This window comes from Acanthopagrus latus, chromosome 22, assembly GCF_904848185.1.
Source record: "Acanthopagrus latus isolate v.2019 chromosome 22, fAcaLat1.1, whole genome shotgun sequence".
Lineage (NCBI taxonomy): Eukaryota > Metazoa > Chordata > Actinopteri > Spariformes > Sparidae > Acanthopagrus > Acanthopagrus latus.
Window position 1 is genome coordinate 14,381,448 of NC_051060.1, and position 11,728 is coordinate 14,393,175.

The following is an 11,728-nucleotide window of genomic DNA, read 5'->3' on the forward strand; positions in this document are numbered from 1 at the left end:
AAAATATAAAATAATGATAAATTGATGAAAAATTAAAAGGAAAAAAAAACCCATAGAAAATAAGAATAGAAAATGATAAGTGAAATCCCTAAGGTGGTACACTGACCTATTAATCATCATAACATCTTGTAATATGCACCTCTAATCCTCTCCCAAACCTCACAACCTATGCCTAGACTCTGTCTTCTAATCCACCTGTGCTCACAGTACGACCAACCTGACTGCTTTATGTGGCTGTGCAGCACATTCAACAAAAGGCTTAAGCAGTAATAACATTGGAATTTGAACACACAAACACACAAAACAAACAGACTACTTGCCAGCCAGGCTGAAGGGTGTGAGGAGTCACTGTGGTCATTAAGACTGTTTGGGCGACAAGTTGATAAAAAGCTAAAACAAAGACAAGTCATCTATCTATCCATCTATGGTTTTCTCTTCGTAATCACACACAAAGTGAGACACATGATGCCACACACAAATGCACCGCCTGGCTAATGAGACATGAGTCATCAATACGTGGTGTGAGGTTCAAAGTGTAAACAAGATGGAGATCTGATGGATTTGTTGAGCTGTGGCCATTAGTGGGCTTCTCACACCGCTCTGTTGATGGATGCGATGAGGGGGCTTCTCTTAATCTCAATAGCTCGCCTGATCTCTATACCGTATCTGAACTCCTGCGTCACACGCACATGCACACACACACACGCATACTAATTGCTGCTGGCCACAGAAGGACAAATCCAAGACAAGTGTCTGTGTGTGTGTTGGTGGGGGTGGGGGGGGGGACTGAACTGAGCAGTCGTAAATGATACTTCTGTGTGTGTGTTTTGTGTGATAAGAGTGTGTGTGAGCGTGTGCATGCGCGCGCTAAGTGCTGCAGTGGGATGATGTCATCTCTGTAATGGCACACCGGCACAGAGCATTGTCCCGCAGCACCTCCATTCACAGGCTGTGATCAGCGTCATCGAGGCAGATTATAGCTCAGAATCACAGCCTGTGGTGGGACGACAGATCGCTTCACACTGCACGGACGTTTTGTAATTACAGATTCACACGCAATGAGCATGCACTAACAGACACAAAAAAAAAAACAATCATTGTCCTAATGGATTCACACGTATTGCTTGCTGTAATTTTCTATAATCACAGGCCTTTCAGTTCCTTTTCACCTGTTTCCTTTGAGATTGGCAGCGCGTCCATGTAGGCGCCTCACACATACGACAAACATGTGAGGATGTGATGCACAGTATCGGTGTGAAAAGTGATAGGCAGGAGTGAGGTGCAATGAAATGACAGAAATAGAGATAGGGGAGGAAGTGAGAAGAAGTGGTTGGGTTAGTAGAAAGAGAGGGAGAGAGACAGAGAGTCAGATGTGGCAAGTAGGTGTTGAAACTAGAATATTTCATAATGCCATCATCTAAAACTTTAGAGGCTGTCTCTGATGATTTTAAGACAGTGTGGTCCCCCTTCATAGCTTTTAATTAATCCAACACCCAGCCCGAATACAGCAAATCATTTCAGTCCGCAGGTGGTCCAGATCTGGTAGCCAGCGCAATATCTCAGCCAACTGTATGACTATAACTGGCCCAGATTCCCGTCACTAAGCCATACCAACCTTGCTATACCAAGAGTCCTATTTTTTTCCCTTTCTTTTAGTTGTTAGTCTGGTTGTTTTGTGAGCCTGTATGCGCGTCACCACAGCAATTATGTGTTCTTTGTGGTTCATTATGTTTCGTGTTTTTCTTGTAGTGGTTTTGAGTTATAGAACATCAAAACTATTCAAGTGAACATTACGTAACAGGGTACCAATAAAACGTATATTTAACACAAAGAACATATGTGACACGAAGAATCATGGTAACGATTCATGTTGGCAACTGAACGATTCTCATGACAAATGAGCAAACTCTGTCCACTGAGGTCGACAATACAATGTGGATAATAGGTCTGACAAAAACTCCCACACTTTGAATTATGTTCGTTTTATTTGAATGTTTTGGTTAAACCATTTAGGGCTGTAATTATGATATATTGAGGGGGACACATCTGACCAAATATGCATACATGCTCACGATTGTCACCCTAATATATCTGGAGCAAGACTGAAGAGAAAGCAATTCTACGACAACCACACATAACCGTCCAAAATACTCATGAGCAAATTTAATTACAATCAGAATGAAACTGAACAAACAGAACTGAGAGTTCTGCAGTTCTATTTGTGGTTTGACCAAGTGGTGTTTCCGTACCACAGCAGACGCCGCCGCTTCTCTGCTGTGGGAAGGTACAATAAATATTAAATGCTGTATTGTCTTTTAATTGCTCTTATATACTGCAGCATTACGAGTTCATACCAAACAAGAGTCATTAGTAAAAAAAAAAAAAAACACTCCAAACAGACAATGAAAGAGTCTGATTTCAACAATTATGTAAAATGATTTGAGCCACGCGTTTCAATAAACTGAACTGGAGTAGAGTGCTCTGAGAAGACTAATGTAATTTCCCTAGGCAGGTGAAATTCTCAGAATGACTGAATGTCTTTCCAGCGTGAGTTTTACTCTCATTAATTAGTTTCATAAAGGAAGGAATATTTTGGTCTGACTATGGAAGGTAACAAACAAATACATAACAAATTGACACCTGTGTGAGTGGACATCGTCTCTATCGCAACACACTCCTCTACCTGTTTTCCATCCTTTCTTTATCTGGTTTTGTTGAATCACTTAGCTGATCTCTCTGTAGTTTTCCACTCACGCTCTCCCACATGAAAGACCCTGAGATATGACGAGGATGAATCAAAAATGTGAAGAGGAAAGAAGTGTGAGTGAAACTTGGAGGATGTGTAATAGAAGATAAGGAGAGGAATAAGGCGTAGAGGCTGATGGATGTTGCCGCTCTGTCTTGTTATCCACCTTAGTGAAGCATCGCCATGGATTCGAAATGATTTTGTCCTCTCCGTCTCAATCGATACACGGAGGCTTGACCATTGATGGTATTGAACCGGATAACCTCACGCACCAGCAGTGCACGAGTGAACTGTTAGAAGAGGGGGAAATCATTGTTTTGATTGATGCTTTTCATTTGTCACATTGATTTGTTTTGGACTTGTGTGATGTAATCAGAGTTACACACGATAAACCTATTTGGCTTCATTGTATTTGATTTATCCAGTAATACAACCAAAATCCAAAATGAGAGCATCTATGCGACATGATAAAATCTGCTTAACATCCCTTTCCCCTCGCAGTCATTTTCTCAGCTTCTGCTCCCCCTCCTGCTCAATTTTCTCACCTTCCCTTCGTTCACTCTCACACCTCCTTTTTATATCACCCTCAGTATGTTTAGTTTCTCTTATTTCTCCACTGTCATCCCCACTTCTCCTCAATAACAGCCGCACACAGAGAAGGAGAGAGGAGGATGCTGGGAGGGAGATGAGGTGGAATAATCATGCGGGAAGCAGAAAGGCTGCCTGTCCAACCTTCATCTCCTCCTCCTTTATATCAAGCCAGTATATAGAGTTCATCTCTCCTTCACACACACGCGCGCACACACACACACACACACACACACACACACACACACACACACACACACACACACACACACACACACACACACACACCTTGACTGTGTTATTTCCCCATGTGAGGGGGCATCGTGCTCGACTTGCTCTCAATCCTGTTGCTGTATAAGCCCACTAACCCCCATCATGTTCCCATCCCCCACCACCCTCTGGGTTGAGAGCATTACCTCCCACTGTAGCATGTGGCTGCATGTGACTGCATTACATGTGTGCACTGGGTCATAGGGCGCAATATATTACATTGTATTCTACCATGCTGCCCTTAAATCGTGTAGAATTCTTCTTAAAAAACATTAAAAAACCCATTTGTGATACAGCTGAGTTAAAATGTCTGAAGGTGAAGACAGTAATAAGTGTCAGTGTGTCACGTAGGTGTGACAACATGTCACATCATCCACCACTGACCTACATGGAAATGTTTTATCATGCAGAGCGTGTGTTCATTACTGTAGATAACACTTCTCTTCCTTGTTAGTTAGCCTCCATTGCCTAATATGACAGAACTGTTGTCCTTTTTATGAACGTCCTCATGTGCTACATGACTGTATATAGCCTACAGTAGACAACATCTAGATATAGATAAAGGTAGAGCTGTGATGATAAGTGTTCAACTTCATTAGGCTCTGGGCACAGATTTGTACGGTAGACACATGACACCATGGGCAGTTATCTGAAAGGGTAGTCTGCCAGTTCTTCATTAACACGACGATTTCAAAAACGTAGCTATTTTAATTACTTTCCAAATTTGTGTGTTTGCATCATGTGACTAACATTATCACGCAATCGTGTGGCTCCTACTGTTCTTGAAGGAGGTTGCTGTGGCAGCCACTAGAAATTTTACCCAGTGTGCCCTTTACAGCGTGCTCTGTGCACTTTACATTATGGGAACTTGGATGCAACAGGTCCCCAAAACACAAATACTGCCCCAAGGCTATGAATTGCACATATACAGTAAGACTTACTTTTTTTTGACAATAAAGCATGTTAAACTAAAGTGAATGTATCTGAACTCAAGTTAAATACAGAACACAAATATCTCATTCTTATTTTAAGATCAGTCTCAAATGTTGCTTTGACAAATGACTGTTTTGAGTTTTGTGAAACACAAAAAGAAATCATATAAAGCTCCTTATTTACTAAATAGTAGACATTTTATACAGCAAAATTCTAATTATCAGATCAAATAATTCTTCCAAATGAAAGAATGACTTGCAATTTAAAGTAGCTGTAGCAGGTTTATTTAATGGTATGTTATAATTGTTGTTTTATTTTGAAAAGTGATGTACGGGTGTATCATTACAATGATTCATAGATGGGTGTGTTGGTGCACAGTCAATGCAGACCCTCATCCACCCCCATCCTCCCCCAAACACACACACACACAGAATGTCAAGGTCACTGTGTTCCACACATCCATATATCTTCTCTGCACTGGCCTAAATGGAGGGTACGACGCACACAAAGACACAAAGAGAGATTCGAAAATATTGCTTTGGGCGTCCGTGGTGTGTGTGTGTGTGTGTGTGTGTGTGTGAGTGCGCAAGAGTCGGAGTGAATTATGGCCTGCACTCACCATTAAAACCACCAGGGAAAGCACATACATAGCTTCATTACTCCCTTTCTCCATCTTTCCCTTCCTCCCTCGGCCCGTCCCCTGTTTTCTCCACGCGTTAAGTAATAGTGATGGTGCTGTGTTGGCTGGCGAGACAAAGAGGAGCTAATCTACCATAAAGAATGAGCCGACAGGGAGGTGAAGTCAGCGGTCCAATCAGACATAAATCTCACGCTGTAGAGACTGATTTATAATTGATATATTTCACGAAAGTTTCCAAAATGTCCAAGTGGTTCGTGAAGCAATGCTCATGCATGAATGAGGTTGATACTAACACATGGGAGCAACAGTCAATTGTGGAAAAATGATCTTTAATCTTGTGTCTCTTTAAATTTCTGTCCTGCATCTCTATGTGTCATGTGTGTGACTGCATACACATGTGTTTGTGTTTTTATGCTTGTGTGACAGTGAATAATTTCCACACCCGTCTCTTAAAGGCCTCTTTCTCATCTGTGTTACATATGTGTTTATGGGTGCCTCTTTTGGATGTCACACGTAACACATCTGTGTGTTTATATGTTTGGGTGTGCATGTGTGTGAGAATCCATGTATAGTCAAACATGTGGCATTGCCCGCTGACTTTGTTTATCAAGACTGGAGCGGAACGTCTTGCACGAGAGCGAAACATGCAAAAGATCAGTTCCACCTCCATGCTTTGTTGTCTTTCATCAAGAGATCTAAATAGATTCTAATGTTGTGTTTTTGTTTGTGTTTTTGCTCTACATGTGCATGCAACATAACCATCATTGGGAGATCATGATAGCATTTAGGGAAAAAAGAGGTACAGTAGGAAAAACAAACAGAAGAAAGAAAGAAAGAAAGAAAGAAAGAAAGAAAGAAAGAAAGAAAGAAAGAAAGAAAGAAAGAAGGTGACACTACAGGACGGCTAGTCATCATAGTGTGGTCGTCCACTCGCAGATATCACCCAAGAGGGATGGATGATCCTCACAGCTGAACAAAGGACATCAGGTCTGGGGGAGGGGTGACAGCAGGACGAAAAGACCTCACCAATGATGCTGATATAGAGCGTGTGTGGCAGTTAATATAGTGCAGGTTACTATAGTGCTCCATAAAATGCTCTGCAGAATGTCCTGCTGCAGACATACAGGAGGCAGTCCTGGTACAAGTCTCTCCTTTTGTTAAATATGTAATATTCTTACCATTTTAGAATTTGTCGACAGTGTTTACTGCATGTTTCGTTTTGGGTTGAAAAACATGGTTTGGGTTCGACACATGTGGTCAAGTTTGGAATGCTGTGTCCTGTATTTTTTCCTGTGTTGTGTTCCACTTAGCTCAGCCTGTCTGCGTGTATGTGCAAGAAGTGCAGGGGTCAAGGGAGATGTTTTCTCATGTGATAAGCAGAGACACGACACACTCCTGTCAGCCTGCACTAGTACACTTTGACAGACAACTCAATATTGGCATGTTTTGCTTTTATTTTTGCCTTAAGGCTTGTATGCACCTATGTACCTTTATTATGTATTTTTCCACTACACTCCAGCAGTAGCAACCGCACTTGCACAGTGCAGCTCAGAGGCCAGTTTCAAAAATATTGTGTAACCGTAACAGTCGCCTTTCGTGTTTATCTAAGTGCACATTGCTCTTTAAATGCATAGTTTTCGACTTACCATACTTGTTTTCCTTTTTGTTTTTCTTTAAAAAGAAGCAAGAGAGTTCTTGGTAAGCCTTTAATGAGAAAAACAACAGCTTCAAACTTAAATTCCAAATCCAGTTATCTGTTATAAAAGCTTGTCCTTTAGACCACACTGATGTGTGTCTAAAGAAATAGCAAGATCAGTCAATGTTTTATTCTTCTGACCTTGTCAAAAGGAATTATGTAATACATTAAGTTTGAGTCTTCCCCTTTACCACAAACTGGGCAGCACAGTTACAAGTATACAAGTGGGGTATTGTTATAACTATAATAATTATTGAAATACGTAATGTTTTACATGTTATAGAGAACAATTATATATATTTTTGTTTGCCACAGACAAATTACTGTCCAGTATGTTTTCAGGTCTCCCTACATCACAGTGAGGCTTTTGCCACAAACAGAAATCCAACTCCACTTATGAGGGCTTTGTAAAAATATGGCCAATACCAGATTTAGCACCCAAACCATAAGGGGCAGTATAACCATTTACTGCTACACACTATTCTGGTTTTGCTACTCTTTGCTGTAGTTATATTTGGCTGTAGCAACTAGCTGTTGTTAGCAACTAGGTCAGTATGCTGTAGAGAAAACTGGCCCTATTAGCTGATGGGATTCTGCCCTCATTGTGACTTAACATGACAGGTCAGGTCACTGTGGTCTACGGGCTCATTCAACCAGCCTCCCAGTGAACATGGCTGGGCACCAGACTGGAACTGAACTCAGCCTCTTTGACAGACAGATGCCAGTTTGAAGACAGAGAATATAGTACAGAGATGATATACAGTGACCAGGACAGTGATGAGAAGACATGAGAGGCAGGGACGGAGAGGTATGGAGTGGCAGAGACACAAGAGGGAGAGTCATGTATTGGTGGCAGGCAAAAATGGCACATTCATGTTGAGTTTGAATGAAGTGTGTTTTAAGACAGGTTAAAGGAGCTCGTCTTCATATGACCAAGAGAAAAACTTGAATTCGGACGGTGTATGATTTCATTCTTTTTTCTAGTAAGGAAAATGTGCCTGAAAACAAACGCTTTCTTGACATTTTGTGAGTTTACTATGGCAAACTCACTGCTTGCATACATTGTCAGAAGATGAAAGTGGTATTAAGAGACATGATGTCATGGGGCTAGCTAGTAAGCATGCTAACATTTGTGGACATTGCAACACAGTACATAGATGTTTTCGACATAATGTCAACACTGTTGTATTTTTACATTCTGTTGATGTTAGTTCAGTTTTTGAATGTTTTTAAACCAAAATTCTGGTGATATCTTACAAATTCACACTTAAAGAGGCTTGGTGCTGCATATGAAGTATAGTCAACACCAATCACGGAGACAGATGTGTCATCATGTGTTATCATTCTTCATAAAATAAAAAGTAATGATGACTCAATGTGATACAATATAATGTATGTATTTTTGAGCTGTTAAGGACAGTTTTGGTTCTCAAGGAGTCAATTTTTAGCAGTTAATATCAGTTTAATTTACTCAAAACTCAAATGACCATCCTTACATTATAAGAAACATTGTCCCTATAATATGTTGAACGGCCCCGGGATCATCAAAGCTTACTCACCATTTTCTGTTTTCTTTGTTCCTAATAAGCATGATTTTCACCATTGGTTGTGCAACATAAATGAGCAAATGAGCCTTCTTATACAAAGACACACAAATGTACTTAGAAAAGTGTGACCCTGATAAACACACCAAAGCCTGAAAAAAGAACAGAATCTGTAAAAAAAAGAGCGAGGCAGGCACCCATGGCCTTCACAAGCCCCTGTGTGTACTTGACGAGAGAGGTCTATTGTGAGAGCGCCAGGCACAGACCTTGATGCTCACTTAATAAACTGAATCTCTTTTTTTTTCACAACAATACAGGGAGGTAGTACATTTTTGGCAGAGCACATTCTGTACTAGCATTTTAGAATCTGTGATAAATAGATAATTACTACTGTGAGAATAGATGGATAAATTAACAGATATCAACTGAAATACAAATATATAAATACTGAAAGAAATATTGGGTCTGCCATAAGAGTCCTCCCTTGAATATTTATGTTTCAGGATTTTTATGTGTGATCAGGGGGTCCTGGTGAAAAGTGCTGCAAGGCCAAGTCAGTTGAGGAGGAATACAGTTAAACAGACAGACAGGTCAGCACCAACACTTGCATATCTATTCACAGAAACAGATGTAAGCTCCATCAAGATAGGCTTGAGCCACCTCCATTTTGATTTGCATACAAAATGAGATGGATATGCCTCACTGGGATCTGTCAGACTGATGGCAATGTTGGGTGAAACAAAAACAGTTCCTCCCTGGTAGAGTTAGGAGGGTTGGGTATCGTTTGAATATTATCAATTCCAATACCGGCTCCAGTTTTGCTTATCAATTCTGAATTAAATATCTTTAGTCTTTTAAATGTAAACTGGACGTTCACAGAGTAAATAAAAATGTATGATCCACACACAGATATGCATTAAAGAACATAAGAGTGAATGTTAAACTGCACTTGAACCAAAGGTGAACTGAGCCTTGTCTTACGCGCAAAAATTGTAGCAGCAGCGATGCCCTGTGGCAGACAGGCAACATTACCAATGAAAACGCGCACACAAAATTCTCGAACCAAAGTGGATTCTACTACTACAGCCAAAGCCTTAAATATTTACCCAGATTTGGCGTGCAACCTGACGTGCAGCTAATGAACTTCTCGCATGCATTGCACTTTGACAAAGTCAAGCCACACTTCTGACCGCTGCTGTGACATGCTACTCATGCACGCTAGCTCTCCAGCTTGCTGTCGCTTTAACGTGTGGCATAACAGGTCCTGTCCAGAAAAGCCGTGGCCTGGCAGATATATGTAGCCGAGTTTCAGTTCCCAACCCTACTCCCGTGGCATATAGAAAATTCTGCTACTTGCTAAGGTTTATAATGGTTCAACATTTTTGGAAATATGATTGTTTTCTTTCTCGCTGAGGGTTTTATGAGAAGATCAATACCAATCTTATATCTGTAGGATAAATATGAAGCTACAGCTAGCAGCTGGTTATCTTAGCAATGTGTTGATGCTTGGAATATGAACAGATTAAACAAACAAGATATAACATGTTAATTAAGTTTTAAGCACAAGAGGTGGATTTCAGGTGGACTTTGGAAGAGCCAGGCTAGCTGTTTCCACCAGTCTCCAGTCCTTTGTGCTAAGGTAAGATAACTGGTTGCGAGCCATAGCTGAAAGTGGTTTCCATCATCTCATCAAACTCTTGGCAAAAAAGCTCATAAGTGTGTTTCAAATGAAACAAATTGTTTAGAATTTAGTCAGATACACTGATTTTTTTCTATCAGACAATAAACATATAATCTGTTAATTATTCTGCATTTAGAGGACGTTGGTAATAACTCAGTCCCCTCCCCCTTTCTTCTTTTCAGTTTGGTGTAAAACTTTAATCGTGGAATAACAGCTTTTTATTTTCTATTTTATCTACCTTCTTCCAGTTAACTAAACATACCTCTAGGGAAAAAAACGTTTATGGTTAAAGCAATTTACCGATAAATAGGCAATATAGTGTATAAAGAAAAAGGACTAAGGTTGTGATGGAGGGATAACGCCTGCATACCCATATGTTTGAGAGTTTGTGTTCATGTCGTCTTCACGCCTGGGTGGTGCTCTTAAAAGCTCATCTATGCGTAATATGAGTGTTAGCGTGTGAGATGTGTTATTTTCCAAGCACACAAAAGGAGATGAGTGATAAGACGGCGACTGTCTGCCCGACATGTCTACCTTATTTGAATGTCTCTGCACGATGTCAGCAGGAGAGTTTGGCCTTTGTCTCCCTCTGCCTCTGACTGAACAGTGTGGAAAGACACTTCAGTCTCATGACATGACAAAAATAAATGTAAAAGAAGAATTGCATGGATAAAATATACCGACAGTGCAGGATTAAGTGCTTCCTATATTTCTATTTTGCCTTTCCTTGCTTAATAAAACTGACAGCTAGCACTGATCAAGGGTAAAAGTGCTTTCTCTAAGTATAAGAAAAGTTATTGTGGCATCTTTTTATCTCCACAAAATATGCAGAATACACACTATTCTGCTCTGTCCTTCTCGCACTAGACAGCTCTCCTTATTGCAGACTTCCCTTGAGTAACCTGATTCATCTTAAATTTTCTGACCAAGTACAAAAGCTGAATCTGTAATCTTGTGCAAGCAAATGAGCTGAAAAGTTAGGAGTAAGTTTTTTTGTGTGCCAGAGCACACGCACCGCCTTTTCCAGAAACAAGTAAGCTGCTGACTAAGAGCAAAACTGAACAGCGACTCACTGCTGATTTCTGTCACGCTCTAACTTCGACCTGCTGGCACATAAAAATTTACTGAGGAAGTTTGTCGACATCACTGCTGAAAAAGCTGATTAAAGAGTTATAAAAGGGCTACATGTTGAAAGATAAGACACTGTGTCATTGTCTTATGAGTCAACGGACAAAACAGGAACCACAAGTGAGCACTTTAGTCTAAAAATAAACATCCACTTTGTGTAAATGAAATGCTTATAGAGCAAACATTTGGCAAACCTATGAAACAATAACTATATATATCTTGTTCGCTTTATTACAACTTTACATTTTAACTGACTTGATTTTTTTTTCCTTACAAATGATGTTACAGATCCTTGTTATGTTTTTATTGTGGGCCCACAGTGCCATGTAGTTGTTTTTATGGCTTTCACAATATCATATTTTCACTGCACAATTATTGTGGCCTAAAGAATTCAGGATGATGATATTATCACAATATCTATTGAAATTGAAAAATAAAAAATTAATCAGTTAAATTCATTTTTGACTTAGTTTTCTTGTGTGTTTTGTCTCTTTTTGGAAAA

At 40.1% G+C, this 11,728-nt stretch overlaps 1 long non-coding RNA gene across 3 annotated transcripts; it reads left to right on the plus strand.

Annotated features, from left to right (window-relative positions):
* Window positions 1–6,028: 6,028 nt before the first annotated feature.
* On the plus strand, window positions 6,029–11,297 carry LOC119012249. Of its 3 annotated transcripts, none has more exons than XR_005072415.1 (3): window positions 6,029–6,164; window positions 7,495–7,681; window positions 8,921–11,297. It is a non-coding gene; the product is annotated as an uncharacterized LOC119012249 (long non-coding RNA). The 3 variants fall into 3 exon arrangements; XR_005072417.1 differs by having other exon boundaries at window positions 8,940–11,297; XR_005072416.1 differs by having other exon boundaries at window positions 6,164–6,875.
* The last annotated feature ends 431 nt before the right edge of the window (window positions 11,298–11,728 follow it).